Genomic DNA, 6,791 nt, shown 5'->3' with positions numbered 1-6,791 from the left:
TGTTCGCCTGTGGACTGAAGGGTCCCAGGTTCAATTCTGGTCAAGGGCACATGTGAGCTCAATCCTCAGTAGGGGGCATGCAGGAAGCAGCTGATTAATGATTCTCATCATTGATGTTTCTATCTCTCTCTCCCTCTCCCTTCCTCTCTGAAATCAATAAAATATCAATAAAGAATGTCCCTTTTGTGGGTTTTGTCAGCCCTCCTGTTGTAGTTGAATCTTGATGGCTGTGAGCCCATCTATGCAAGGAGTTGATCTGAGGCTGACTGACTGTATGAAATGTTGTGCAGGTGCTGACCACAGAAAACAGAAGTTGCTTTAGCAGGGTCAGGTGCCTGCCAAGATCTCATTTTGGATGTGACACTTGCAAAGCTAATTGGATCCTTCTCTGGTGTTGTTTGATGCTCTACTCTGGGTGTGTTGGTTCTGGGGCTTCTTGGGAGGGACTCTGGTCAATGCCAAATGCTGCCTGTGACTGTTCCTGGCCAGCCTGTTTGGAGCTCCAAAATGAAGGGAAGTCCTAGCACTGGTCAAGCATTCAATGAAAAATGACCTCTGCCCTAAAAGCACAACTTTTAGTGTGGCCAGGATTGTGCCTGGACATCCTTGAGAGCCTATGCTCAGCAGGGCAAAAACACTGGGTGTTGGGAAGGTGGGGCTAGTGGATCTCCCCTAGGGGGATGGCACCTGTTAGGCTTGCAAGAAGTGCACCTGCCAATGGTGCCCACCCCAGAGCCACACAATTCTGTTTCTGCCACCCCCTGAGTCTGCCCAGACCTCTACACCAAGAATGTCAAACTCATGGCCTGAGGGCCGCATGCGGCCCACAACGAATATTTTTGTGGCCCAGCCAATATAACCATAAGAAACGTTTTAATAAAAATTTCAAAACTTAATTTTTACAATATCCTGTTATACATAATTATTAATAAAGAACTACAGCATTCGCTAATGACTGATTATGATAATCATGTTGTATTAATTTCCTTTACATGCCTTACTTGCAGGCGCACCATTTCTCTCCACTAATAATAGCAGTGAATATTTTTGCAGCAATTGCCACGTCATTAGTCTTGGACTGACTTGTTTGGAGTATGCAACAGGAAATATTTTGCTTTTGGAGAACAAGAAAAATAGGTTTATTTGTGTTACACTTATTAATTTGTGCAGTTATTCAGTGCCTGGTAAGTTAATGTTCAAGAAAAATATTAATTTTTATTAAAATGTTCCATTCTTTTATGTTAATGATGACTCATTTATTTCAGCCCTTTGTATTCAGCATGTCTCTATCGAAATAAAACCTACGTTACTATGAAAATTGAAGCTTTTGTTATTTTTGTGGCCCACATAAACTTAAACCTTGTTTATTTGGCCCGTGTTAGCCTTTGAGTTTGACATGCTTGCTCTGCACCATGGGCCCAAGCAGCTGACTCCTTAGCAGAGATGAACTCTGCAGGGTGTGGTGACAGGGAGTTGGGAGAGTGGGGCTATTGCATTCCCCCAGGATGATGCAGTATGGAGAAGAGTGTGCAACCTAGGAAAGAAGGGTGTCTGTGGGCGGTGTGGGAGAAGGACTCAGCACAGGGATCCTGGTTGCTGTCTTTCAGCTCTCTCCCTGGAGCCACACAACCCAGTCTCTCCTCATGTGAACTAGTCCATTTGTGCTACTGTTCCTCAGGGTGATGGTGAGTGCCTACAAATGAGATTTTGTTCATTGACCCTTTGAGAGTTTGCCTGTGTTTCTAGTAGACTCCTGTCTCTCCCTCATGGACAGAATCTTTGCTGATTTTTTACAGTCAGATGTTATGTGTGCCTCTCTTCCCAGCTCTGGTGCTCTGGGCTGGGGAGCTGGGGTGGGGTTGAGACCCAGTGCTCCTCAGTGGGGACTTTTGCAGCTGAGATATCCCTTCAGATTCTCAGCTGCCACATGTGGTTGTGGGACCAGTCCTTTTCACATCTCTATTCTTCCTACCTGTCTCAGTGAGTTCTTCTGTACACCCTTTGTTATAAGATTTCCGTTTTGCTAGTCTTCAGTTAACTAAGTGATTGTTCTATATTTTAGTTGTAAACCAGTTTGGATTTGGGAGGAGGTAAGTGTTACTTGCACTTACACTACTGTCATCTTGGATTCCCTAGAACTATTGGTTTTTCCTTGTGTCATTTTGAGGTGATGTTGCACTCATTAAATCTAAACCATTGCTGTCCCTTGTAACCCATTGATGAGAACCACTGCTGTAGAGCCTAAGACTATTGGAAAACACAGATATTTACATTATGATTCATTAACAGTAGCAAAATTACAGTTATGAAGTAGAAACGAAAATAATTTTATGGTTGGGGGTCACCACAACATGAGGAACTGTATTAAAGGGTCGCGGCACTAGAAAGGTTGAGAACCACTGAATTGTAAAGAGATATCAAACATATTTTTGGAGAAAAATGTTTTGTTTATAAATCTCCTCCAACTTGCCTTTGAAATCTTAAGTATGATATACGTTCAATGCACAGGGCTTCTTTACAAAGAATGCAAGAAGTTCTGAGTGATTTTTAACAGCTGGTGTGGGTCAAAAAGATATATTGTACGTGGATACAACAATTTCACAAATAAAGAAACTGAAGCTTAAGAAACTTTTTCTTTTTTAAAATTTTTTTATTGATTAAGGTATTACATATGTGTCCTTATCCCCCCATTGCCCCCCACCCCACCCCCACTCATGCCCTCACCCCCCTGTTGTCTGTGTCCATTGGTTAGGCTTATATGCATGCATATAAGTCCTTTGGTTGATCTCTCCCCCTTACCCTCACCATCGTCTACCTTCCCTCTGAGGTTTGACGATATGATTGATGCTTCTCTGTCTCTGGATCTGTGTTTGTTCATCAATTTATGTTGTTCATTACATTCCATAAATGAGTGAGATAATGTGATATTTATCTTTCTCTGACTGGCTTATTTCGCTTAGCATAATGGTCTCCAGTTCCATCCATGCTGTTGCAAATGGTAAGAATTCCTTCTTTTTTACTGCAGCCTAGTATTCCATTGTGTAGATGTACCACAGGTTTTTAATCCACTCATCTTCTGATGGGCATTTAGGCTGTTTCCAAATCTTAGCTATGGTGAATTGTGCTGCTATGAACATAGGGGTGCATATATCCTTTCTGATTGGTGTTTCTAGTTTCTTGGGATATATTCCTAGAAGTGGGATCACTGGGTCAAATGGGAGTTCCATTTTTAGTTTTTTGAGGAAACTCCATACTGTTCTCCACAGTGGCTGCACCAGTCTGCATTCCCACCAGCAGTGCAAGAGGGTTCCTTTTTCTCCATATCCTCACCAACACTTGTCATTTGTTGATTTGTTGATGACAGGTGTGAGATGGTACCACATTGTCGTTTTGATTTGCATCTCTCAGATAATTAGTGACTTTGAGCATGTTTTCATATGTCTCCTGGACTTCTTTCTGTCTTCTTTCAAAAAGTATCTATTTAGGTCCTTTGCTCATTTTTTGATTGGGTTGTTTATCTTCCTTTTGTTAAGTTGTATGAGTTCTCTATAAATGTTGGAGATTAAACCCTTATTGGTGATAACATTGGCAAATATGTTCTCACATGCAGTGGGCTTTCTTGTTGTTTTGTTGATGGTTTCTTTTGCTGTGCAAAAGATTTTTATTTTGATGTAGTTTATGCTTTATCAATTGTCTACTGCCCATTTGTTTATTTTCTCTTTAGTTTCCATTGTCCTAGGAATGGTATCAGTGAAGAAATTGCTTCGGCATATGTCTGAAATTTCGCTGCCTATGGATTCCTCTAGTTTTTTTATGGTTTCCCAGCTTATGTTTAAGTCCTTTATCCATTTTGAATTTATTTTTGTGTATGGTGTAAGTTGGTGGTGTAGTTTCATTTTTTTGCATGTATCTGTCCAGTTTTCCCAACATCATTTATTGAAGAGACTGTCTTGACTCCATTGTATGTTCATGCCTCCTTTGTTAAATATTAATTGAGCATAGTGGTTTGGGTCAATTTCTGGGTTCTCTATTCTGTGCCACTTGTCTATATGTCTATTCTTGTGCCATTACCAGGCTGGTTTGAGAAGAGTGGCTTTGTAATACAGCTTGATATCTGGTATTGAGATCCCACCTACTTTGTTCATCTTTCTCAGGATTGCTGCAGCTATTTGGGGTCTTTGTTTTTATTCCAGATGAATTTTTGGAAAGTTCAATCTAAGTCTGTGAAATATGCTGTTGGTATTTTAATGGGGAGTGCATTGAATCTATAGATTGCTTTGGGTAGTATGGATATTTTAATGATGTTGATTCTACCAATCCATGAACACTGTATGTTCTTCCATCTGTTTATGTCTTCTTCTATCTCTTTTTTCAGTGTCCTGTAGTTTTCCGCGTATAGGTCTTTTACCTCCTTAGTTAAGTTTATTCCTAGGTATTTTAATTTTTTTGGTGCGATGGTAAATGGGATTGCTTTTTCAGTCTCTCTTTCTGTAAGTTCACTATTGGTATATAGAAATGTCATAGATTTCTTGGTGTTAATTTTGTATCCTGCTACATTGCCAAATTCATTTATTAAGTCTAATGATTTTTGGGTGGAGTCTTTAGGGTTTTCTATGTACAATATCATGTCATCTGCAAATAAAGACAGTTTTACTTCTTCTTTTCCAATTTGGATGCCTTTTATTTTTTTCTTCTTGTCTAATTGCAATGGCTAGTACTTCCAGTACTATGTCAAACAGGAGTGGTGAGAGTGGGCATCCCTGTCTTGTTTCTGTTCTTAGGGGAAATGGTTTTAGTTTTTGCCCATTGAGTATGATGTTGGCTGTGGGTTTGTCATATATGGATTTTATTATGTTGAGGTATGATCCTTCTATTCCCACCTTGCTGAGAGTTTTTATCAAGAAAGGGTGTTGGATTTTGTCAAATGCTTTTTCTGCATCAATTGATATGACTATGTGATTTTTATCTCTCAAATTTTTATGTGAAAACTGTCATATTCAGAAAGGTAGTCTATTTTAAAGGTTATGATTATACAATATCCCAGTACCTACAATCATAACCTTTAAAATAGACTACCTCTCTGAATATGACAGTTTTCAATGTTTTTATCAGTTTATAATCTCAGACCATAACCTTTAATCTGAGGCCCATTATATTCTTTTTTCTCACTGGAGCACTACAATACTTTCTCCTTGACCAGGGTGTGGGAGAATTCCTGTGCTCTTCCTTCTTCCACAGAAACTTTGAGGAAGGTAAGTAGAGTGTATCCTACTCTGGAATAAATTTTGGATGCTGCTTTTGATTAAAAAAAAAATAATTGATTTCAGAGAGGAAGGGATAGGGAGAGAGACATAGAAACCTCAATGAGAGAGAATCATTGACTGGTTACCTCCTGCTCGCCCCACAATGGGATTGAGCCTGCAACCCCGGCCTTTGCCCTGATTGGGAATCAAACTATGACTTCCTGGTTCGTTGCTCAACCACTGAGAGAACCATTGATTGGCTGCCTCTTGAACGCCCCCTACTGGGGATCAAGCCCGCAATCTGGGCATGTGCACTTGGCTTGAATCGAACCTGGGACCCTTCAGTCCACAGGCCAACGCTCTGTCCACTGAGCCAAACTGGTCAGGGCTGCTTCTGATTTTTAACTGAAGAGCTAAACTGGGCAAAATGATCATCATGAAATGAATAATGCAATATAAAAGCATATGGCAGGAGATTAACCTTCAAACCTTGTTTCCTTGCTTAAAACACTTTTTGAATGGTTGATTTTCTCTCCTGGATAGAAAATGTGGGAACATCTCTCAAGTTCCTCTCTTTCCTCCATCTCCCTTTTGCCTCCCACTTTCTCAATGAAATTTTCAAAGCATTTTATATGGCTTTGGTGCTTCAAATTCCCATTTAAATCAAACCCTTCTCCTCTCCAAGATGTTTTCTGTGGGGCTATTGAGCTAAGTATATCCAGGCTTATTAAGAACTACCTGAGAGCTATCCTCAATTCAATAGCAGTCTCTGGTAGGGAGTCTCTGTTGGTGCTGGTATCAAACTCAGTACCTGAACAGTCAAAATCTTTTCATTTCCAAATGCTTCTGAAAGGAGTTTAGAGACAGGAGATGCAGCTTTAGGGAAGGGGGGGTCCATGGGAGAGGAATGCATAGGTGACAGGCAGAGACAGCTCCAAGCTGCTATATTATTTATAAGAATGTTACAAGATAAGGGAAAGAAGAAGGAGGGGGCACCAGGTGGGCTTTGAAACTGAAACCATTCAAGGAAGAAGGGGAAAATGACCAATTAGGAAAGCACAGGGGATATTAAATAAGGAAGGGTCCAATTAGAAAGTGTCATGAACAGACAAAGAGCTTCCACCATTTATAAACCAGTAGACAAGGAGACTCACAGGACTAGGTTTTTTTCCCACTAGAGAGAGAGAGCAGGTTTTCTCCATTTGGGAACCCCTTCCCAGGGAGAGTTTGTATACGTTTATAATAAAACGTCCATATTTTTGCTTAAAATCTTTTAGTCCATGAATTTTATTCTTCAGACTTTGTAGGACAAGAACCTGCGATGAGAGGCCGAGCTTGCCCATTCTGAGTATCACTTACACAATTGAATGATTGGAATCATCTGCAGTTGGTTGATTGGTCAGGAAGCTGTGAATGGACCAAGTCTCTGCCTTCTTTTGCACTCCTGAATCAGCCTCACTGAACCCCTTTGATGTGCCAGAATCACTGTGCAGTGCCCCCTCCTCAGAAGTCTGAAGCTTGAGCTCGAGCTCTGTCTCTATGTTGCCT

Source organism: Plecotus auritus (assembly GCF_963455305.1).
Source record: "Plecotus auritus genome assembly, chromosome: X".
Classification (NCBI taxonomy): Eukaryota; Metazoa; Chordata; class Mammalia; order Chiroptera; family Vespertilionidae; genus Plecotus; species Plecotus auritus.
The sequence above is the reverse complement of the archived record's forward strand: the minus strand, read 5'-3'. Positions refer to the sequence as shown.